Below are 25,544 nucleotides of genomic sequence, written 5' to 3'. Positions count from 1 at the left end.
CATTATCCCACAGGGATGCCTGGATGGCTCAATGGTTGAGCGTCTGCCTTTGGCTCATGTAGTGGTCCCAGGTCCTGGGATCAAGTCCTGCATCGGACTTCCTGCAGGGAGCCTGCTTCTCCCTCTGCCTGTGTCTCTGCCTCCCTCGATGTGTCTGTCATGAATAAATAAAAATAAACTAAAAACATTATCCCACAAAGTTTCTGTGGGTCAGGAATGTAGGAGCAGCTCAACTGGATGCTTTTGACTTGGGAACTGTCAGGAGGTGACAGCAGGATGGTAGCTGGCTTTGCTGTCATCTAAAGGCTTGACTGAGGCCAGAAGATCTGCTTCTAAGGTGGCTCACTCATTTAAAAAAAAAAAAAAAAGGTGGCTCACTCATGGCTAGGAAGTTCGTAATGGTCATTGGCAGGAGGCCTCAGTTCCTCATTGAATGTGCCTCTGTCAGGTATCTTTACGCTATGGCCCCTGGATTTCCCAGATGATCCAAGAAAGCCCAAAGTAAAAGCCCTACTGCATTTTACGACCCCTAGCCTCAGAAGCACACCTTGACACTTCCACGATCTTACTGGTTACACAGGTTAGTCAGCCTTATCCCATGTGCGAGGAAACTGCAGAAAGGTGTGAGTACCAGTAAGCCGGGAGGCCATGTTAGAGGTGGGCTCCCACTTTCTCTAGAGCCTTTCAGAACTTTCAATCCCCTTTAGTGGGAAACTCCCGTAGTGCCGTTTCCAATAAGGAACCAAAAGTTCCTCCTGGGATCTGTAGGTTCCATCAGTATTAAATACATCTAACAATATCAGTCTTACACGGAGTCCTGTTAAAAGAGGTATTCACTTCCCAACATCTCATTTGATGTTTGTTAACAAACAAAAGTACAGTCCAGAAAAGTCAAGGTTAGAGTCCACTTTTGATCACAGTTTCCAAGCAGGATTTTCTTCCACCATGATGAAGCCATATGGGCACTGTCAGGTTCCTTTTGTTCCCTAATGTTTGCATTGAAGAAAGTTAAACAAACAAATCAAACTGAACCTCTTTTCACAAAGTTACTATTTCATGGATTGCCATGTAGAGTGTAGGCCAGGTTCTTTTGTTAGCTGCTGCTTTGAAATCCATAGCCAAGACTGCCTGGCACAAAGCTTTGGGAGTTGGCAAGCCAATCCAGTGAGTTGGAAGCTCATTTGGAGCTAAAGAAACAAGACCAGCAGCATTGTAGAATCATCTCTCTTATACCTTTATAGTTGGAAGAGATCTGAGAGGCCTTCTAGACCTAACCTCCAATGTATACAGGTATATATTCTGAACTGCTAAAGACATAACAGATGATCAGCCCACTTCTGCTTTAATATCAGCGATGAGAAAAAGCTTACCGCCACTACCTTTGATTGTGCGAGAGTTCCCATTTTCTCCTTGAGCCAAATTTTATCTCTGTGTATCTTCTAACCATTGACCTTCAATTTTTCCCCATCTAGAGTAAAACCAAATGTGAAATTCTTTCAAAGAGTTGAAAACCACTCTCATGTGGGTCTCCTTAGTCTCTTCCAGGTTAAACATTTCCCTGTTTGTTCAGCCTGCTCTTCTGAAAACAGTCTCCAAATCCCTTACCATCTTCGTTTCAAGGTCCATCTGAAAATGTGGTATCCATTCATTTGTGTGACAAGTATTTGTTGAATGCTGTCTATTGGCAAGGCACCGTGCCAGTCCAGATGTCTGACCAGGACACAGTCAAGTGGGACTGTTTCTTCCAGTTAATTTGGATGTTACATTTCTACTGATGTAACTGAAGATTATATTAGCTTTTTGTTTGTTTGTTTTTTTTTTTTTTTACAGCCATGTCAAACTATTGGATTATTTTTGGCTGTGATCAACTAAGATTATCAGTTTCTGTTGAGGGGAACTGTTCTCAGTTCAGGTCTTCCCGACCCTGTCTTCATGTAATTGGTTTTTTGAACCTACATGAAAGATTTCACATTTATCTCTATCCATTTGCATCTCGTTGGTCCAACTCATTGTTCCAATCTATTGAAGCCATTTTGATATTTACTAGCTCTTTAAATCTCGATTTCATTGTATTAGCTATTTCTCGAAGCTTTGTGTCATCTGCAGTTTCAGTCAGCCTTCCCTCTATCTTTGTATCCAAGTCGCTCCTAGTAATGAGGAGTAGAATAAGACCAGTGACAGAGCCATTTGGCAGGTCACTAGCACCTCCCTTCCCCCTTCCATCAGCATTGTTTGAGCATAGGTTTTTCAGCCAACCCTGAGTCGCCCAAATTATACTGTCATCTGGTCTGCATTTCTCCATCTTGTCCACAAGAATTTCCTGAGAGACTTTGCCAAATGCCTTTATTAATCAATACATTCTGGGTCTCTGACATGCACAGTTGTCAGTTATAGTGACCTCCTGCTCTCACCACAGGGAGAAAGTGGATAGGCCAAGATGAGAACTGTTCTGTCCTCTGCTTGTGCTCTCCAACTAGCAAACTCCTGGATCAGTCTAGGGGATTGCCAGGTTCCTGAGCATGGATCTATTTATTGACTCCTTGTCCTGACCCTTTAAGACCAGGAGGCCAACTGTTGGAAACCTGTTTAGCATCCTAGCCTCTTAATTCCCAATCAGCTGCTCTTCTATAGCTACCCTGGTTTCATCTTATCCTCCCCTTTTCACCTCATCCATCTGTTCTCTAGCATGCTTCGATCCTCAGGTTCATGGATTGTCATAAGTCAAATCACCAAATTTTGACTACCTAATGTAAGTTCCTTGCAAGATATGTCCAAGCTACATCAGTCCTACCAACCTACCCAGATACGGATCTATGACAAGCCGTCCTGGTCAGTTGTACTCCACCTTAGGAGTTCCTGCAAGGTCATGCCAATACCCCCTTATGTAATAGGGCCCGTGATTTCTTCGTTCTTTGTGACTTCACGCCCTGAATTGTGCATTTTTTTCACCCCAGTTTATGGCTATGAGTCCCCACCGTCATCCTTGGTGATAACAATGGGAAGGTACTCACCACCTGGGGTCAGTTCAAGGTCATTGTGTTACCCACAGTGTGTCTTTTGGTTTGCAGGCCCTTTCAGTTATAAGCAGCACACTCAGCTTGTTCTAATTTTTTTCATGGAAAATGCAGAGCTTTAGTGCTTTTTTCCCATTATGTCAATGGGACCTATTCATTGTCCTCTAGTGTAGTCATATAATGTCATCTGAATGTTTTCCCCTCTAAAACTGAAACATAAAACTCTCTAGATCAGAAATTCCTCTGCCATATTTTCCCTGCTTTGGGAGACGTACACTGTTTCTTTTCTTTCTTTTTTTTTTTTTTTTAGCGGTTTTTTTTTTTGTTGTTGTTGTTGTTTTCCCACTTTTATTGAAGTATAACTGACCTATAACATTGTGCTGGTTTAAGGTGTATAACATAACAATTTAAAAAAAAAGGTGTATAACATAACAATTTGATATTTGTATATGTCATTAAATGATTATAACAGTAAGCTTAGTTGACATCCATTATCTCACATAGTTAGAACTTTTTTTCTTGTGATGAGAACTTTTAAGATCTATTCTCTTAGCAACTCTCAAATGTACAGTACAGTATTGTTGACTATAGTCACCACACTGTATATTTCCACCCTCAGAACTTATTAATCATATAATTAGAAGTTTCTGGCTTTGACCGCCTTCACCCATGTCCCCCATTCTCTAACCCCTGCCTCTGGCAACTACCAATTTGTTCTATGTTTCTATGACTCCGGAGTTTATTTGTTTCTGGTTTGACATGTAAAGTGAGAGCGTTCAGTATTTGTTTTTCTTTGGTTTATCTCTTAGTGTACCGCCCTCAAGTACCATCTGTGTGTCCCTAATGACAGGATCCCCTTCTTTTTTATGGCTGAATAATGTTCCCGTGGGTGTGTGTATACACATATACACACAAAGTTTTCTTTAATCATTTATCCATCCATGACACTTACGTTGTTTCCATATCTTGGCTATTGTAAATAATGCTGCCATGAACATGGGAGTGTAAATACCTCTTTGATAAATTGATTTCGTTTCCTTTGGATAGATACCTAGAAGTAGAATTGCTTCAATCACATGGTATTTCTATTTTTCTATATGGAGGAACCTCCATAGTATTTTCCATAGAGGCTCTGCCAGTTTACTAACTCCCACCAACAATGCACAAGGGTTCCCTTTACTCCACATCCTCACCAACGCTTGTTTTCATCTTTTTTTTTTTTTTTTACTATTAAGGCATTTATTTATTAAAACGCTCTCTGCCAAGATTTCACATTAGCTTAAAATTCAAATCAGTCTCTACGTTTCTCTACTGAGGACTCCACCTCAATGTAGGACATAAAAGCACCTTCTCCAGCAGTGAGTGTTACCAGCATCCACACAGTGAGCCCCACGGTCAGCCTCTCTGTTTCCCAAGGGACCCAACTAGATGTTAATACTGCTCTGCCACAGGGTAAAAGCTCCTAACCCAAACTCATTGGGAAAGGGATGAAACTTCTGCAAAGTGCACTTTAAGAAGAGGTACTGTTTGCTCATGAAAAGAAACCCGTGAGTTCTCTAAGAATAATAAAAGGGGGTATTTTACAGTTAAGCACATGATTTGGAGTGAAGAATTTGGATGTTGCTCTGCTGCTCCAGGCTGTTAATACTCTTCTTGTTCCTCCTGTGGGCCCCCTTCATCAGGTATCACAAAGCCTTCATCTGTGGCCTAGAGAATGTCCACAATCCTCTGCAATACAGGGTTGTTTTCCCCTTCATTCTCCTGGCAAATCAATGTTTCTTGACTTTCCAAAGTAGAAATCTCTCTCTTTCTCCAAGTCTCCAGCAGTAAGTTTCAATACATTGACCTGCTGCATCACTTCAGCTGCTTTGTCATCCCCGTTGCCCACACCAGGATTCTTTTGCACCATACCCAGGCCAGCCTTAGGGGTTGCAGTAGTTCTGCATGTTGCAATGGGCCTGTGTGGAGCTGCACTGCTAGAGCTGAGAGGTTTCTTCGGTTTGTTCAGAGCTGGAGCAACAAGGGAGGGAGCCACTGCAGTGTTTTGACCTTGTCTGACAGCTACAGGGTCTTAGTCTTTTCCGTCATAGTTTGCATCAAAAAACTTCTTGAACCACTGAACAAATTCAAATTTGTCCTGAAGCTTTGCTTTTACTAATTTGTCCACAGGAATTATTTTGTCAACACCCATTCTCTTAAAACCTGCTTGTAGTATTTTGAAATTCTGGATGTCTTCAAGCTCTAGTTTAGCCTGGAATTTCACTTTCTTCAAGGCAATGGAGTCAGGGAACAGCATGTCCATAAACTGACCATAGGCGTCCCTGAGCACAGCTTTGTCAGATTCAGCTGCAGAGACTCATTGATCCAGGCCAGCATGTCATGTCGACTTAGGTTATCACTGGTGACAGACACTGAGTATACGTTCACTGCCATCTTCGGCTCTCAGCAGGGCCACATCCATTGCCTGTGCCCGACCCCACCTGCCCACCTGCATGATCCTTTTTGTCTTTTTGATGATAGCCATTCTAACAGGTGTGAGGTGATATGTTACTGGGGTTTTGATTTGCATTTCCCCCAACCATAAGTGATGCTGAGTATATTTTCATACATTTATTGGCCATTTGTATGCCTTCTTTGGAAAATGTCTATTCCATTCCTCTGTCCATATTTTAATCTGATTGTTTACTTGCTATTGAGTTGTGCAAGCTCTCTATATATCTGAGCTATTAACCACTTATCAGATGGATGATTTGCACACACTTTCTCCCACTCCCTAGGTTCCTTTTCATTGTGTCGATGGTTCCTTTATTGTGCAGAAGCTTTTTGGTTTGGTGCAGTCCCCAGTTGTTTATTTTTTCTTTCTTTACTCTTGGTATCAAATCCAAAACATCATTACTGAGACTGATGTCAAGGAGCTGCCCTCTGTGTTTTCTTTTAGGAGTGAGATACACATTGTTTCTACCTAAGATTCATGGTGTTCTCATTCATAAGCCCTGTGTAGGTGGCCACCTACCAATTTCCCATCGATTCCATGGTCTTCCAAAACAATAACCTTAAAATGAAGTAAGAGATGGAAACTTTACCCCCTTCCTTAAATCTTTAATTCCCTATTTAGGAACGTGAACATATGTGTTTTCATGTCAAGTTAGGGCCTCTAAATGGTAAGTGAAAATTTAAAACTTTCTGAATTAAGTAAAATGTGTACTTGCGTGTGGCCCTCACCTGAGTCATTTTTTTCTTGGTGGGTGGGTGACTCGCAAGAGAACTCAAGCTCCCAACTCTCCGCGTAAACCCTAGGAAATCTGAGCTGTTAGCCACTGTGATTCTTTACTAAATGAGCCTGTTTATACACATTTTCCAATGTACTAATCTCTTCTTGCATTTCACTTTGAAGAAAACAAGGTTTTTATTAATTGGAGGGGGATCTCTCACAGGATGTTCAGTGTGACTGCTCGTCATTACATAATAGTTATAAACAAATGAGCCGTCTTTGAACTCTGCTGTTTGGGCTTCTATATCTTGGCTGTGGTTCTCCAGCTGACACCAGTGGTGCAGTTAATTAGGGTGGCTGTGAGGGGTAGACAGGGGCAGAAAATAGGCAGGATTTAAAAGCTGTTCCTGTTACCTTTTGGGGACTTTCAAGTCCTTGCTACATTATAAAGCTAGAGGGTAGATTTATGTTTTATTTTCTCCCTCCTTGGCTTTGGACTTAATGAGCCCAAAGGAAAGGGGACTCATTATTTAAAATCTGGGTGATGTGCATTTAAATTTAAGATTTGTATTTGCCCAGACTTTTTATCCCTGAGACCCAAGGTACCTATGTATAAATCAAACGGTCATCAGTTACATTGGCGAGCTGCATCTCCCCTGTTGGGAAAAGCTTAATCTAATGGGTTATTTCCCCAAACTGGCTTTGTTGCTTGCTTATTTGTAAAGTGTAGGGTATCAGCTGGAGTGGGAAGGGAACTGGAAAGAATGCTTTGGTCACTTTACATGAGTTTTAAAATACTGGCTAGTAAGAGAATGCCTATTCACAGTGTTTATTAGCAATTCGGATGGGGGTGGTGGTGGTGGTGGTGGTGGCGCTGGTGGGTAAGTGCTAAGGTTTCCTCCAACGACAGAGTGCAATGTCCAGACAGCAGGACCCAGGCTGAAAATGATGCAGGGAAGGGGACTAGACCTCCCCTTCTTTGAGAATTCTAAGAATATTTCTTCTTCCTCTTCCTCTTTGTCTTCCCCTCTCCTGCTTAGACGTGGTGAGTGGAGGCCTGGAAAGGAGAAACTGGGCCAGGGAAACAGAATCAGACTCAGATGTACTATAGACCCTCCCTGCTCCTGGCCCCCCAAGGCTCCAGGTGGGGGCCCTCAAAGGTCAAAAAGGTCATGTCCCTTCTCTGCCCTGAGGCAGAACCTCCAAGTAGACACTCCCTGAGTTTCCTTCATCTTCCTCTTCCAAGTGTTTTTTCTGCTCTCTGGGTCTCTCTCAAATGCCACTCTATTTCCGGGCCCCTTGGAGAAGCCAGCATTACCTCTTGTTTAGGTTGTAGCAGTGGCTTGGGAGCCACCTCCCTGCTTCATGCTGGCGCTCGCTGATCTGCTTTCTGTGCTGCAGCCAGGGTTCTCCTTCCAGAAGGCAACGCTGATCTCAGACTCCTTGGATTAAACCTGCAGGGACTCCACCCTCATTGCCATTAAGATGAAATCTGAGGCCTGTGGTGACATGACCTCTCCTTCTCTCGCAGCCCTGCCCCCTTACCCCACCCAGGTCCGTGTCAGCTACACAAGACTGGAATGAGCTCTTTGACCTCTGGCCCTAATGCCTTGAGGTCCTCTGGACTCAACTAAGGCAGCTTCCTTACCCGGCCCATAATCCAGAGTCCCTAATAACTCCCCAAGGAATCTTACAAAATGCAAATGAAAAGCCCTAAAAATGCCAAAGCATTTCCCACAATTTCCAGAGACTTCCAGGGCTTTTTCCATGCTTCTACCTCTGCACTTCCACATCCTCATGTGCTCCCTTGGGTTCTGTCCTCGTTAGTCGAGCCCCCAACCAAGTTTCCACAAAAATCCACATGGCATACCTTTACTCTCCAGGAATCGACTAACTAAAAATTAGTCTTCAGCTAAAGACTAGGATTAAGATTAGGATGATCATGAGAGGTGACTTTAACAAGTGAGTGGCCATAGGTTCAATAGCCTTCACTGGCTCAACCCCATATTCCACTCCCTTTTTCTTATTCCCCATTACATTCAATTCAACTATAATAAAACAAATAACAAAAAATAAAACAAAATAATTAAACAAAATAACTGCAGTGGTTTAAAAGAATCTGTTTCTGTCTCACACTAAAGAAGTCTGAGAATGGCAGGGAAGTTTTGTTGTCCTCAGTATGAGACTTTTTTTTTTTTTCCATCTTTTTCCTGCATTGCCCTGTCCCCATGAGGCTGTCATGGGTCTGTACAGGTAGGGTTCTTTGGGATGCAGACATAAGCCTGATCTGTGCACATACATCACAGTTCCAGCTGACTTAGGACATAGGTACAGATTTACCAGTTCTCAGAATGCAACAGCAGGTTCACAGGTCCACAGCCATAGTGAAGAAGAAAAGAGCAACACAGGTTGTCCTTGGTGCAGCTCTCCCATATGCTGCAGGTACACACACACACACACACACACACAGGTGGCTGGTTTCAAAGCTGAGAAGCTACCCACCAGCTTCTTCGGATAGCCCCCTTCCAGCAAAGCAAGGCCCAGCAAAGAAAGGCCCATTATTTCTCTACTAAATAGCACCCATATGAATATGTTTAGCTGGATATGTATTCACTGTATGCTCAACACATCTGCATCAAATCTATCTTTGGAAGACTGCCCTCTTTGGGAAGGAAGGTAGTAAATTCATAACCTGGTTATCTTCTGTCCCGTGATAGGCCTGTGGAGGTAGAGATGGAGGCCTTAGGGCAGAGAAAGCAACTGGCACAAAGGTGTCAAGGCATAAAACATCTTCACATGCTTAGGCAGCAGGTATGGGAGGTCCCCCAACTTAAAGACTTTGTAATCTTTAAGGTAGTTTTTGAGTAAAATTTTTTTCTTCTAGAAGTGATTCATAATTTATGAAAACTCAGCTTTGATGTAGGATGATTTGCATCTAAAGTTTATGGAATAGGCTCTGGAAATTTGTTAGTGTTCTATCCACTTCCCACCCAGAGTCACCAGTGAAACTGAAAATTTTGATTTCTTTGTTAGAGGTTCACTACTTCGAGCCTAGTGAATGCTGTGCTCCAGTCATCTCAATGTAAAGATATTTTATTTTATTTTTAAAGATTTATTTGTTTTAGAGTGGGGGAAGGGACAGAGGGGGAGAGAGAGAGAGAGAGAGAATCTCAAGTGGACTCCCCACTGAGCAGGGAACCCGACATAGGGCTCAGTCTTCTAACCCTGAGATCATGACCTGACCTGAAATTGTAAGTCAGACGCTTAACCAACTGAGCCACCTGGGGGCCCCAATATAAAGATATATTTTTTAAAAAAGATATTTTAAAACTCAATCTGTAACCACAACTAGAAGACAGCAGTTGCTAATATTCACACAGCAGGGGGCCAAGTGCCAGCCTAAGTATTTTATATGGACTGACTCATTCAATTTTTATAATAGCCTCATCAGGTAGGGACTACTATTACTCCCATTTCATAGATGAGGAAGCCAAGTCACAGAGATTTAGTCACTTGCTCCAGGTCACAAAGCTAACAAGTGGTTGTGTCAGGACTTTAAACTCTTACCCAGTTCAGAAGTTTGACCGTGTCTTTAAAGTTATCGGGCTATTTATTTTATTTTAATATTTACTTTTGAGCTTTTAGCTAAGTGAAGAACACATTATGGGCCAAACCAGAAAGAACTTGCTGGTATGGGGATAAGCCCTTGGGCCTTGACATCTCCAGAGTGGTCCCTCCCCTTCCTGGGCTGTGGCTCCCAGACTTTGTTGCCCTCCTCCGCTCTCCAGCCCCGAGTCCTTCTCTGGCTGTTCCCCTGTGGCCCATCCTGGCCCCTGGTTCCCATGCCAGCTGGCCCTGAGCATGAGCATACTGGCTGTCTGTATGATGGGGTTCAGAACCAAACAGTAGGGCAAGTAGGTATAAGTATCCAAAAATCAGACCCATGGAGGAAGGAGCAAGGGAAGACAGAGTCCATGAATGTCCTGCCTCCTCTGAGATGGCAAGCGTGCTTAATCCTCTCTGTTTTCTCTCTTGAGAGCAGGGCATACCACTCTCACCTCTTGAGTGGTCCCTCTTGCTCACCCAGGCCAGCCCTGAGGTGACCTACTGGTCTCACATAGACAGAATGCTCCCCTGGGGCCTTCTAGGCCACCGCTCTCTGTTCCCCCACTTCAACCTCACCCTTGTCTCACTTTGTCTGATGTCAGCCAAATATTTGCCTTTTGCAATGTGAAGGGAGAAGTTTGGTCTGGTGGCCAGGAGACACACCTAGCTTTAAACACTGCCCGAGCCACATACTGAGTATGTGACCTTTGGCAAGTCCCCTAAACTATTTCTCGGTGTCCTCACTTATAAAGGGGGGCGGGCTTAAGGCTTTCCTTTCAGTGTTGTCACGAGGACTCGAGTCAGATAATCTATAGTGCTCAATAACATTGGCTCCATGAAACCATATGTGTGGTGGTTTGGAGCCTGGGCTCTGGAGTCAGACACAGCGGGTTTGAGTCCTGGCTTGGTCACTGTCTCACCACGTAACCAGTGACCAGGTGACCTCTCCTGCTCCGTCACGTGGTGATAATAGTAGTATCCACATTAAAGGATCGTTGTAAAGATTTCATGCTTGTAGACTTAATACACCACAGTGCTCAGCATGTGCGTAGTTAGGTGTTCAAAAAATACGACTGTTGTTTGTCATTGATAATCATCCTCACAGCTGTTGGAGTTAATCCATTCAAGAGTCATTATCCTGAGTATCTGTGAAAGGCTCCTCTGAGCAGGATCCTTTCCAACAAGGTCCAGACAGTTCTCCTAAGCCTTTTACTTCTGCTCTCACTCAAAGTTCCCAGTTAGAACTTTCCCAGTTGAAGGCTTCCTTGCTTTTTATAGCAGACAGAGGCTTGGCCAGCCCCACAGGCAGAGTTCCACGGCCAACAAACTAGGATCATCTCCCCAAGGAATTTGCCTTCATTTAAAGATGAATGTTCCAGAAACAACCCTCTCTTGCAGTGCAACTTTGGAAGTCCCGTTTGCTGACCTGCTTGGAAACAGGAATCTTGATTTTAAGAAAGGTTGATTTTGCAGGAGGTTGACTGTATGTTATTGTCATAAAACACATGTCATCTTAACTGAGTCTGTGTGAGAGGGGACCTTCGAGTTCTAAATTTAGAAAAACGGCATTGGGAGGACTTGTAACCTCTGAAACGATGGAGGAGTCTGTGTAAGTTGTTTTAGGTACCTCTGCTGGGAATACCCGGGTTGTGCAGGCCAGCTGCCTGCAGATGCTGTCACTGGTGAGGGCTGGTTTTTTTGTTTTGTGGGTTTTTTTTTTTTTTTTAAGATTTATTGATTTGAGGGGATGGGCTCAAGCAGGAGGAGAGAGAGAGGGGGAATCCTCAAGCAGACACCCCGCTGAGCGGGAAGCCCAAGTGAGGCTCAGTCCCCACGACCTTGAGATCGTGACCTGAGCTGAAATCAAGGGCCGGATGCTTAACCAACTGAGCCCCCCAGGCACCCAGAAGACTGTTTTAAATGGTGCATTCTTAGCGAGGATTTGCTCTTCTAATCTTTTCACATTTTTCATTGACTGTATTAAGTTTTGTGAATCTTCACCTGTTTTTACTTCATTCAGTATTAGTTTCCCCAGCCACCACCTTTTCCCCAGGCCACACCCCAGCCAGGACTCTAGATTACTCAGAGGTGTTATTATGTCCCAGTCTCCAAATCCCCAGGGCAATTCGATGGTAAATTCTAATTCTCTCCAATTGTAACAGCCTCAGCACTAATGTCTCGTTCCCCTGTAACAAAGGTGGTCTCACCACTGTACCCCCAACCCTGCACAGAGGAAAGAGGTGGGGAGCATTCCTTTCCCATTGACACTGCTCCTGGAGGGCAGGAGATGGGGTGTCCAGGACCCCGCCCTCTATTTCGGGTGACTATTGAAAGTAAAGGATGCTGAATCCCGGAGAGGTTTGGACGGGGCCAGCAAAGCCTCTGCGGATGCTGGACGGTGCAGTGCTCACGGCGGCCACCTGTTGGACGCTCTCATCAGAAAGTGATCAGCGTGGGGCAGTCACCTGGACGTTCCCACTTGGCAGCCCTGCCCTGCTGCGTGAGCCCAACCCAGTGGGAACCTCCAGGACCAGGGCCCATGTGGTCGTTTTCAGAGCTTTCCTGGTTGTCTGAAGATGCGTCAGGGCTGACCCACCGCAGTGAGGTCCCTCAGTACGGTTCACACGAGCTGGTGCAGTGGTGGTCGGTGGTCCTCCCCTGGGTCCGCGGCTGCTGGACACTCTCTTCATGCCCATAGCTCCTCCCCACCCTCTCATGCCCTGGCAGGGATATTCTCTGTTATTCAAGCATAAATGGCAACATTACAGTGCTCGTTGTTGGGCATTTGCTGCATAGTCTTGCTCACGTCTACAGAGGTCTGCATGGCTTCGTGCAGGCAGTCTGCTGTTGTACCAGACACCTTCCTCTTGCCCCTCTAGACCCCTCAACCACCTTTATCCATCCCCTCTCTGACTGCAGGTGGCTCTATATGGAATGCATTAGACCTCCTTTCCCTCTTGTCTCCTGTTGGGGTCAGCCAATGGGAAGCCCTACATGAGACAGAAAGGAGGGAGGAGAGTGGTGTCGGGTATTTATCCCCTTGCCTTGCTCCTTAAAAGGTTATCTTAGGTGTTTTCTCTACGTACCATCTCTTTCTGGGTTCCAGCAGTCTCTGTGTCTCTCTCTCCCTATCCCATTGGGCCTGGGAAGCTTCTCTTTCACTCTCACTAGTCCTAGGTTACTTCCCTACGAAAGTGATTCTCAAAGCATGGCTGCTGGACCTGGGAACTTAGGCATGCAGGTTTCTAGCTGCACCCCCACCCCCACCCCAGACCTACTGATTCAGACACTCTGGGGAAGGGGTCCAGCAGCTGAACAAACCCTCCAGGTGATTCTGTTATACACTTAAGTTTGAGGACCATTGTACGGGTTATGCTTTCTTCCTTTGCTTTAGACACAGCTTTGCTAATAATCCCTTTTTAAAGCCCTCCTCAGATTGTCATGATTTGAACTTGCCTTTTTTTTTCCCTCTTGCGAGCCAACATGATGCACCTGTTGATGCACATTTAGGTTTGCTATTCCACACTGTTGTGATCTTTGTTTATAGACCTCGGCGCACATGTATGAGTTTATAAGTAGAGTAAATTCCTTGAAGTAGCATTTCTGGGCTAAAGGGAACATGCATTCAAATTTCAATAACTATTACTGGATTATCCCCTGAAGAGGTTGTCCCAATTTGCTATTTTCCAAATTGGTCTCCAGTTATTTCACATTGTGTCACCTCTCCCATGATGATGAACCAGCCAGACCACGGCAGTGTGTTAGGGTCACCCTTCTCAGACGGGAGCACACAGATCCCCTGGGGGACTTGCTGAAATGCAGATTCAGATGTGAAAGGTGCGGTGTGGGGCCTGGGAGCCTGCATTTTTCACAGGTCCCCTGGTAATACTGGTCCATGCTGGTCCCAAATAACAAGGGATTAGAGAATAAGCATAAAGAAATGGCTAAACAGTGGGTTTGGTATTCAAATCCCCATTCAACCATTTAGTAATTGTGACTCTGGTCAAGTTGCTTAATCATCTGGAGCCTCAGTTTCTTCATCTATAAAATGAGGATTGGATCCCCCTGCCTCGGTGTTTTATGATGACCAAACCAGGTAATCCATGCATGTGCAGGGCTTACTTAGCACAGACCTTGACACATCCTGGCCACTCCACAAATGGTAGCTCACACTGTTAGATGCCTACCCCCCTGTCTGTTCCTGATACTCAGCTGCCCTCAGCTCCCTGCAAACAGCTTCCAATGTCCTAGCCTGGCAGCTGCTCCAGAAGCCCCTTGTCTTCAAGGCGGCCCCTTGTCCAAGGTGGTAGCTAGGACCCAGTGGTACTCTCTGGCATGCCTGGAAGGGAGCCTGCACACAGCATTGTCAAACCTGCCCACTGAGCAGCCGTTCCAGGATCCACCAGCTGCCCCATCCATCCCCCAGTCATCAGACTGTTCTTTTCTTTAGGATGATCTTAGTCCTGATGAAAACCTTTAGCCACTTCTCCGACCCGTCTGCTTCATCTGCTTCGGGATGAGCCTGAGTGAACTGCCAGTGGCATCCTCCCATTTGGAAAAGAAGTGGAGCCCCTCCCTGCCTCCCAGCAGTATCTAAACTCAGGTTTCTAGGGAACATGGCCAAGGCCCACTCTTGTCTCCACATACCTCCCTTAGTCCACGGAAATCTATATGCACAAGGGTCCCCCAAATAGTGCCGTTCAGCAGGTTTAATGTGCAAATCATTTGGAGTACAGATCCTGGTCTGCAAAGGAAGATTTCAAAGGCCGGAGCCACACCATCAGGGCCTGGAGAAGCCACCTCAGAGCCGCTCGGAGCCAGCCAGAGCCAGTGCCTGGGAGCGGGGCGCGCCTGGCCCCCGTTGAACGTGACCTCAGCCTTCTGCTTCCCTTGGAGTTGAGGAACGTGGGCAGACAGCTGGTAAAGCTGTGAGCAGATGTGTGGGAAGTGGCTTCTAGAAGCTGCCTGGAGGAGACCAGAGGCGGAGGAAGTGGATGCGCTGTCTGGCAGGCCCCGGGTCTTGAATTCATCTCCACCCCCACCCCCCTCCCGGGGCAGGGCTTGTGCCCGGAGGATGAAAGAACAGAGGATGGCAAGAGACACTTGAAGCGGTGGGGGGGGGGGAGGTGCGGGCTCTGGAGGCCGCTTTGGGAGTCTCGCTCAGCGGGTTACAGAAAAAGAAAGAGGAGCTGCTGCTTCCTTTTCTTCTTGAGCAGCCCTCTCATCTGTGGGTCCTTCTGTTTTCAACCCCTTAGCGGGGTCAGCTCTTCCCCCTCCCTCTGGGGGTGCTTGACCTGTCACCAGCCCAGATCCCCTCCCGGTCTCCTACGGGCCATCTCCAGCTGTCCATGTCCCTAAAAGCGCCCTCCTGGTCCACTGCCCCAAACCTGCTTCTCTTTCCGTACTTGCCACTCCCAGGTAGGTCTGCGCTGGCAGACGGTGTTTCTGCAGCTTAAGAACAATTGTGAGCTGTCATCCTGCTTACTCCTAGGTCTGTCCCGGGATCAGGTGCGATGTAGCAGTACCTGGGCCCAGATCAGATTGTTCTGGCCCCACGGAGGGGGACTTAGGCTCTCCGCCTGCTTTGAGGGCTGTTGGTAAGAGTCCCGGGTACTGCTGGCTGCCTTGGTGCAGCATTTTCCTTGAAGATGTTGCTCATTGCATTCCGCAGCAGCCTCTTACTGAGGACCCAGGGGAGAAATTTCCCTCCCGTTTAGCTGAGTAGAATTATCCATCTTTGTCCTGAGCAAACAGCCTGCTCTGGGCCTCTGGGCCTGTGAACCCAGTGTCACATTACTGCTCATGGGAGAAAGCTCAGAACCTATACCTATAGCAAGTACAGCAGAAAGTACAACCTGTGTTGTTATCTTAACTCCACTCCAGGCTTTGTTGTGTCTTCCTCTACTTATTTTAATTTATGTTGCCTTGTATTATTACACATATTTATTTAAACCTCCTTTAAGGTAGGATATGAAATATGAAAAGTCATATCCACCATCTCTCATATGTTTATAAATGAACACACACATATGTACAGTATCTGTAGAGATATATTTATTACGTAGAAAGATGCAACCCTTAATGGGAATGTGATGATTTGGTAGATTTTACACAAAGGGTCTATTAAATAGTAACAAGATCAAAGTAACAACACTTCTAGGAACCTAGGATAAAATAGTGCATCCCTGTAAAGAGAGATTTGGATCTTGAATTTCAGCTAGAGAGAATTCGGGTTGTAGGTAGCAACCAAAATTCAGGTCACTTTTATGTGGCTTAAAACACACACACACACACACACACACACACACACACTATAATTATGTAACATGTAACAAAAAGCTATTGGGGACAGTTTTCTGATAATGGGAAGTTCCTGGCAACCACATGAGTGATCTCAAGGAACAGGAGCCATATGGGCCTTCTTCCAGACACTGGGCCATGCAGCACAGTTTCTGAGGACCTGTTCGTCCCTGTGCTCTCCTAATAGGCCATTAGAGAAAGGGACTATTTGCTGGTTAACAGAGATGAAAGTTTCTGTCATTTTTCTGCAAGCGAACAGGTCTTTAATATTTCCTGAAACCACACGTCTGCTTCGTATCTTGTAACTGAAACAACTATAATCCTTAACACCAGAGAGCCGTGGAACAGAAACACCTGTGGGAAAATTAGGCAGAGCACTTTTTTTTTTTTGCAAGCCACGTCTGGGATCTGTAAATGCTAACTGATCACTGGCAGGTTTTTTTTTTTTTTTTTTTTTTTTTTTTTTTTTTTTTTTTTTAGTCAAATGTTTTCAAAGACTTCCCTCTACCTGAGAGGGGTGTTAGGTGGACATATTTATATTTCACAGAAATTCCCAGTAGACTTAACTACCGTGGCTCTGCGTCCATTTGTACAACGTTACCGATCATGTTCATAGCTTCTGTTTCTGAAGCCAAACCTTGGTCCTTTTAATTGGGTAAGCTTTCTCTTTCCCTGACACTAATGAAATGATTTTCATTAGTGCTTGCACGTTCTTAATCAATGCATCTGGATTGGGGGTTTTATGGGAAGACCAAGGATAAATCATCAAGAGTTGGGAGAGAAGGTTAACTTTACTTTTGGGAAACTGTATGAAGGCTAATTCACATTATATGCTACTTGAAGTCGGAAACAAAGACTTTTTATTAGTAGATGTAAGAAACAGACAATTTTGGGGAACAGGCTGGGCTGCTTTGGGTATGTTGATGGGAATTTGGTTTAAGTTTTGAAGTATACTCCAGCCTTTAGTTGCCAGATTTAAAAAATATATATATCTTTAACTCTTTAGGAGAAAAATTTTTTTTCCTATCAAAGGTTGATGATACCTAGTAATTATAGCCAGAATTTTTTGTTAAGTTTTCATTGTTTTTCTAAATGACTTTATTGTTTTCATTCTGACTTAAAATTGCTGTAAGATTATTTTTTAAGACAAGAAAAATAAAGGTTTTGTAAAAAAGGTGAAAACATTTATATTCTTGCTACTCAGAGAGAAACACTGATAAAATTTGGTATATTTTCCTCCTGGCTCTTTCCTGTACATGTAAACACATAGACATACACACATACACACACACACACACATATGTATGTTATAGGAAAGGATTCATACTATACACACGTATATAACTTGCTTTTCTTAATCTATTTTAGATATTTTTCTTTTTTTTAAGGTTTTATTTATTTATTCATGAGAGACACAGAGAGAGAGGCAGAGACATAGGCAGAAGGAGAAACAGACTCCCTGCGGGGAGCCTGATGCAGGCCTTGATCCCAGGAACTTGGGATCACGACCTGAGCCAAAGGCAGATGCTCAAACACTGAGCCAAGCAGGTGCCCCTATTTTAGATATTTTCCCATGTCAGTCTGCATATAGATCATTATCATTAATAATAGTGACTTTACTACTCCATTATATGTATTGCAATTGATCAAATTCCCTATTTTTTTTGACATATTTATGTTGTGTACTATCAACTATGGTCATAGTAATGCTGTAAAACACACAACCATGAAATCTCAGTGCCATATAGAAATAAACACTTTTTCCTCAATAATTCATAGAACGGTAAGCATGGCACTGATATTTGATGAGGTGGGTGGGGAGGCTCAGCTCTCCAAGTCTCTCATCCCCTCCTGGGATCTTGTCTCATACTGATGCTGCCTGGTTGTGTTTGTTCTTCTCATGGTGACAATAAAAGTGTAGGAATGCAAGCCCAGTTCCATAAAAACACCATCTAGGGATATGGAAAGACCCAAAAGGGGAGATACACAGGTCAAGTTTGGCTGATTGCAGTCTCAAGACCCCCAGACCAGCTACATGGCATCAAATACCTCACTTCTGCTTGAGTTCCCCCTTCTTAGACTTCCTCTAAACTCTGCATGTGTGAATATATATAAATTTATCATCTATGTCTTATTTGATATCTTGGTATCATAATGGAGAAAACGTTATTAATTACCAATTGAGGCATATTTGACTTCTGACTGGACATTTGACTTAGGTGAGCGTGATGTTCTCAAACTTCATTGGGTGGAGTGAGAGGCAATGCTATGTCATCAGAAGAGCCTTCAGTTGGTTGGCAGTTTACTTTGGGGAGTGACTCGAACTTGCACAGCCTTGGTTTCTTTTTGGGGGGAATGGACTCACCATCCACTCTGCCTACCTCCTGGGGTTGTGAACAGCAGATGAGAAGGTACACCATGAACAATGAGGCCCTTCCCTTCCAGTATGTGTTAGCAGAGTGTCCCGCTCATCTCGGGCTCATCAAACAGCTTTTCTCTGGACCTGGGCTTTCTCGGCATTTGAAACTGATAGGGAGACAAGACCGTATTCCCAGAAGGAAACAGCAAAATTCCTAATGCTCTGACGACTGGGGAAATTCTATTGATTTTACTGACTCCACCGGCATAGTTTAATCATGAAGAACATCCACGGACAGTGGTTCTAGTTCCCTAAATTAGCTTTCAGAAAGCACCACATGTAGTACTGTTTCCACGAAAAACATCAGAAGAATAGATTGGCTTAGGGTCTCTCCCCAAATTGCTTTTCCAATGAGCTAGGTACTACTATTATTCCAAATATAAATTTGAAGAAACCAAGACTCAGAAAGACAATGTGTTTTGCCCAAGATGGTGCAGAGCCTGGCTTTTCAACCAGACCTGCTGTGTCTGAACATGGAGCTCTTAGCTCCAGCTCCACTTAGGGATCAAAGGGAGCATCATCAGCATCAAAGTCCTTCTCTTATTCCTCCTTCTATTTATCCTTTAAGCACACCTTTTATCATTGTAACTCTCTTCTCAACCCTGAGGTTCACTGAACTGTGAGATTATTAGCTCTAATTTCAACCGAGGCATAGAGACAAGAGGTGTCCCCTCCTTGGCCCCACAGGGAGTTTATGATTGAGGGAGGAAGACCTGAGGTTCAGATTCTCCCTCCATGACATTGAGGAACATTTTCACTTAAAAGGGATCATGGGTTGTGGACCCATGGTCCAGTCCCTACTGGTAAAATAGGCATTCTTGTTGAATTCACTTAAGGTTTCCCCTCTTCCCAGAAGCAGACCTTTGACCTTTACCCTCTGCTCTCCTCCTGACTGTTGCTGACTAGCCCGGGTGGCCTTCCACAAACATTTCAAGCGGTCTGCATCTTCAGTATGCCATTTCTCCACTGCCTTTTCTTCAGCTGCTCTAGCAGCTAGTGTTTCCAGATTTGGAAGAGAGGGCAGGGCTGAGGAAGGGTGTTTGATGAGTAACCACCGCCATGGCTCCTGCTATCCTCATTAACATTAATGGCTTTTTCTAGGCCTCATTAGCTCAACAGCTGTAGATGTATTTCTGCCATGATTCAGCTGACCTGGTTCTCATCAGCATGGTATGGAGCCCTGGATGAGGAATTGGAAGATACGGATCCTGGGCCAAGGTCCGCCCTTAAGTGGCAATCGCACTCTCCATCTCTGGACCTCAGATCCTTATCCGTAAGCTGAGGAGGTTGAACTAGAAACCCTCTAAGGAATTGTTCGGTGATTCATTTTCCTCCCTGGGTAGAGTTACAGTTTGCCATCATTGACCACTTTTGGCTCAAAATTGTTGTGGTTCAGTGGTAGAAGAGGAACTTACTGCAAATTCATCTTTAAAATGTTTTGAGACCATTACGAGAAAACCGAACTCACCATTGCTTCCAGAGCATTTGATGTTACCAGTCTTGCTGAGCTTCAGAAGGAGGCCTGAGTCAAGTGGCATTTGGAGTCGGCAGTGCCCAGAGATGCTAGACTCCTTTGCCTGCCTTCTGTGGAAGGGGAGACTGTAACTCAAATAACTTGTCCAAGGTCACCCCACTTTTTAGAACAAAATCGAGCATGAAAAGGTTTCCCACATTATTTTATAATTTTATACCTCTCATAGAATGGTTAACCTTTATGAATATATATTTTCATGTTATTTTTGTAAAATTAGTGACCACGTGTGATCAGCAACGCGTACCATTCTCTTTGTGGTCGAACCAAGTTACTACTACTAGAGTTCAGTGACAAACTCATTTCAGGGCCTGTGGAAATAATTACATCATCAAATACCACTTCATGATTAAAAACTTTTCTAAAACCAGGAATAGCTCTCACTTCACAGTAATTACTTGTGGCAAATATCCTTTTTTTAGAAAATAAATGCTGAACAAATTGAAATCAGATCATTTTTCTCCTCTCCTGCTAGAATAATTGCGTGCATAAGAGAAGATTCCAGTTTGGAGACATTTAGTAGTGTTACGTGTCGCATGATGATACTTCATCCTCAGCATCCTTGCACATCCCCGTCTCGCCTCAAAATATTTCTCTTTCTCACAGAGAGTGAAAGCGGTATCCACCTTTCTTTAAAATCAATTGTTCCTTAATTCTCTCTCCTGTTTCCTTGGTGATATAGAGCCCTTAATTTCACATTGTTTTTCTTCAGCAGCTATTGTTGCTTCCTCCCTATAGGTTGGGGTTCCAATTCCATTTCAGTTGGGTGAGCTTGGGCCAGTTAAACTCTCTGAGGCCCAGTTAAAACCTGGGGGTAATTCATTTGCACCACAGGGTAGTTGTCATGGGAATTATATGAGAAAGTTACATTTTAGGATGGTGCCTTCTACATGAATAGCTTTTAATAAGTGTTCATTCTCCCACATATTTATTGTTTTTCCATTTTGGCTTACGGCATGCAGGTAGTGCTCACATCTTACCGAAACCTTCATTGGAACCAGTTGTCTGCCTCCCTGGTGCCAAGTGTTTTTTTTTTCCTGGTTTTTGTTTTTTACCAGTCTTTCCTCTAACTCTATAAACATTTTAAAAATAGTTTTTTGAAGTCTCTTTCAGCTGGGCCTCCCATCTGCAGTTCCTGGGTGTAAATTCCTTTGTGTGCCGAGTAATGATGCCGGTTCATGGTGGGGGTATTTCTCTCATGCTTTGCAAATTTGGAGTGTGAGCTGGTTGAGCAGGAGTCCTTTTCCTGGAGAGGTCCACTTGCCCTGGGTTCAAGAGGAATACTTATGAGAAAATCTTGAGGTTGCCTTTTTGGGGTGCTACAGATCTCTGCAGTGATTGGTCGTGTTTTAATGTTAACATCTTGGTTTGGAAAGACACCACCCATTGAGTAGCTCCCCAGAGTTCATAAAGCTTCCAACCTTATCCTGAGAAAATCCTTCAAGTCCAGCTCCCTTTCGGCTGGAGAGGGTGTTGGTTATAATCCCTGTAGTGGGCTATATTTAAATTACTTTCAAATCTTGTCCATGTAGGTTCATCAGGGTCTGGTACCACTGTAAGAATTTGACATGATGCCAGCACAACATTCTGACTTTACATTTCCTCCTTATTTCTGATGCCTCAGGATTTACTTATTCTGAATTTGGCTGCGTGGGATTTTGTGTGTGTGTGTGCGTATATCTATATTTTATTTATCTAAATGGAAGATACTGAAAGATGAATGCCCTGTAATCCAATGGAGAAGTTCTCTTGCTTTCCTTTGGCACAGAAATAAGTGGCTTTTGCTCAGGGCTGCAAAGCTAGTTTTCAGCCTCACTACTACTTTCTTCAAGTGACCTCTTTGTTGCTAAATCCAGTTTCCTCTTCTGCATCTCCATATACATATATTTTTAAAAATATTTTAAATTGCAAAGAAATTGTCGACAAAAATAAGAGATCCCACACAACATGGTATGGATGATTTTTATTTAACTTAATGTTTGCAGGCTTCCCAAAGCGCAGCAGAGAATCTTGCATGTAGTTATTTGTCTTGTTACAAGGGGGAAAAAACTGTTGATACTTATAATAAGATCATGTTAAATGTATACAATCCGAGAACATAATATGACTTCCCATTTGTTCATTTGGGTCCTTCAGGAATATCTTAAAGATTTTTATAAGTGACTTCCACATTTCTTAAATTGATTTCTGTGTATTTTATCTTTTTATTGGTGGTGTGAGTGGGATCTTTTTCCCCACTATATCTTCAATCTGATTATTGTCTATAAGTATGAAATTAATTGAATTCTATACAATTCTTCTACCTTATTATTTTCCTATATTCTATTATTATTTCAGTTTTTAATTATTTTTCCTTCTGGGTGTTCAAGGTATATAGCCTTATCATCTGCAAGTAGTGATAATTTTACCTCCTCCTGATCGATATTTTTAGTTCTAGTTTCTTTTTCTTGTCTGATTGTATAGGCTACTAGTTCTTGTACAAAGTTAAATAAGAGATAAGTCTTAATTATTCCTGACTTTACTGAAGATGCTGTTTGTATCTCTCTCTTCAGCATGATACAAGCTCTTAGGCAGGGATTTATTTGTTCATACCATGTTAAGGGAACATTCTTATATCATTGAATATTTTTATCAAGAACAGAATGTTGCATTGTGCTTTTCCCTTTAAACTTGTTCATATGATGAATTATATTAATGTGTCTTCTAATATTGAAATGTCTGTATTCCTGAAATCAGCTCCACCTTATTAGGATTCTTTTAATGACCTAGATTCTGTTTGTGTTATGACTTCATTAAGTTAACATTTGTTAAGTGGAGCACAGGGTATCAGATGGTGAGCCACAGTTCAACAGTAGACCACAAGAGAAATCAAAACAGAAACACTTATTACTCACGGATCCTGGAGGAAGTGCATAGCTTGCCTCGAGGGGTCATTGGGAAGGTCAAGGCAGAATGTAGACAGTGAAAGTCCTGAGCACAGCACATGCCTTTTTTAGGGTCCAGAGAGGAGTGCTTTGGGGTGCCATCTAGGTCACATCCTTGCAAGAGGGACTAGAGTCAGTTTAAAATCCCTGCAGGTCAGTTTGCCAAACAAATGAACACCAAGGCTGTGAAGTACTTCATCGAAACTCTTGACAATTCAGTATTTATTTAGGATTTTTGCCTGAGTAATCATAAGAGATGGTCTGGGACTTTACTTTTGAAATCTTTGTTACATTCTGTTGCACACTTTTTGAAATTTAGTTCTCATCAATTTTTATGTTCTAGAATAGCTTCAATTATGTTGGGATTTTCTGTTCTTTGAAATTTGGTGGAAATCCTATAGGCAACCAACTGGATCTGGTACTTTTTAGGAGATGAGGCTGTTTGTCAACTTTCCTCATTTTTTTTCCCCCATGAAAATTGATCTGTTTAGATTTTCTCTTTTTCGGGTATCAGTTTAGGTAGATTGTATTTTCTTCAAAACTTGCCTATCCAATCTAGGTTTTCAAATGTATTTGTTTTGAATTTAGTAAAGTCATCTTTTCTGGTTCTTTTAGTTTGCTTAGATTTTGTAGTTATTTCTATATTTCTATTTTGTATATTTACTGTTTCCTCCATTTTTTTCTGATTGAGTTAGCTAGCAGATCAACTGTCTTCCTCCCACAAAAAGTTTTTAGTTATACTTGTTCTACTATTTCCTATTTTCTAACTCACTAGTACCTGCTTTATTTTTATTAATTCCTTTCTTCTGCTTCTCTTCAGTTTCTTTTCCTTTTCTAACTTACAATCCTCAAATTTGTTATAGTTTTAGATTTACTGTTAAGTGTGTTTACAGTGCCCCAGGAGTCATTCTGATGTGGTTTCCCCAGTCATCTTGTACTTGGCTATAGTTCATCTTCTACAGCTTTCCTCAGAAAGCTCATGGGAACAAAATTATTACCCTAAGAAGAGGTGATCAACGACTATGCAGCCAAAAAATATAGGGAAAGAAAGTATTTCGAGATGGGGTGCATAGAGGAGGGATCTTATAGGGTCATGCAGATAGTTGCAGTTAATTATTAGAAACATTATTTTCTGGATCTTGGTGGTAGTTTATCAGTTTAAAAATTTTACATTTGGGATCCCTGGGTGGCGCAGCGGTTTGGCGCCTGCCTTTGGCCCAGGGCACGATTCTGGAGACCCCGAATCGAATCCCACGTCGGGCTCCCGGTGCATGGAGCCTGCTTCTCCCTCTGCCTGTGTCTCTGCCTCTCTCTCTCTCTGTGTGTGTGTGACTATCATAAAATAAAATAAAAATTTAAAAATAAATAAATAAATAAATAAAATAAAATAATAAAAATTTTACATTTAGGGGGCATCTGGGTGGCTCAGTGATTGAGCACCTACCTTTGACTCAGATCTTGATCCCGGGGTCCTGGGATCAAGTCCTGCATCAGGCTCCCTGCAGGAAGCTTGCTTCTCCCTCTGCCTATGTCACTGCCTCTCTGTGTGTCTTTCATGAATAAATAAATAAAATAATTAAAAAGAAAAAATTTACATTTAGTAATCCTTCTTTGCTCATTCTAAATAAACAAATTTGTACCTAATTTTGTATTTAAAATGTATGATCTATTTTTAAAAGGGACCAACAAATTGTAGAACTTCAGGCCCGATGGCACTGGATCTATTTCTAGCTGCTGTCCAGCTCTTCCTCATTAGTGAACCCTTTTGTAGATGATGGGTCTGCCTTCGCCTCTCAGGAGTGCCCATCACCCTTTAGAAGTGCATTGTTTTGAGTCTCTGAAATCTGCTGCTCTGGACTGTCCCTCTTCTGCATACTGTCTCCAGAGGAAATCTGTTTGCTTTTTGTGCCTCTTACAAAAATATTGTGTTTGTCTCCTAGTTTTGGCAGAATGGAAGATGGTAAGCTTTTTCTTTTCATTCTCATTTTTGGATTATATTCACAGGCAAGAGGAGGAGAATGCCAGCTTATGCAACTATATTGACACCAGAAGTCCAATTTTGTCATTTAAAACATTTTTTTTCTATTTTAAAAATAAAACACACATATATTATAGAAAATTCAGATCCTGAGAGCTATAAAAAAGAAAATTCAAACCATTACTGTTAAAATCCTCGTGTATTTCTTTTGAATCCTTTTTCCATTCTTACATATTCTTTCCTTTAAAAAACTTGGGATCACTCTGAACCTACAGTTTTGCATCTTGATTTTTTTCACATAAGCATTTTTACAAATCACTAAAGAGAAAAAAAGTTATAGCTACATAAAATAAATTAGTTTACCACTTCCATATTGTTAGATATAACTAATATTGGTTTTTTGGAAATTATCATTACTATAAATGGTACTATATGGATTTATAGTCCATTGGCCAAATCTAGCCTGAAATTACTTATTTTTGTAAGTAAAGTTTTATTGGAACACAGCCATACCCAGTTGGTTATAGTCTATGGCTGCTTTTTACCTACAGTGGTAGCACA

The 25,544-nt window shown here is 42.9% G+C and overlaps 1 protein-coding gene and 1 pseudogene across 3 annotated transcripts in view; one reads left to right on the top strand and one right to left on the bottom strand.

Annotated features, from left to right (window-relative positions):
- THSD4 (thrombospondin type 1 domain containing 4) overlaps positions 1–25,544 on the top strand; it is a 575,779-nt gene that overhangs the window by 288,049 nt on the left and 262,186 nt on the right. The window lies entirely within an intron of this gene.
- On the bottom strand, positions 4,656–5,447 carry LOC129506357 (microtubule-associated protein RP/EB family member 1-like; annotated as a pseudogene).

The sequence above is a fragment of the Nyctereutes procyonoides genome, unplaced genomic scaffold (assembly GCF_905146905.1).
Source record: "Nyctereutes procyonoides isolate TBG_1078 unplaced genomic scaffold, NYPRO_anot_genome, whole genome shotgun sequence".
In the NCBI taxonomy this organism is placed as follows: Eukaryota; Metazoa; Chordata; class Mammalia; order Carnivora; family Canidae; genus Nyctereutes; species Nyctereutes procyonoides.
This window is presented reverse-complemented; position numbering and strand designations above follow the sequence as displayed.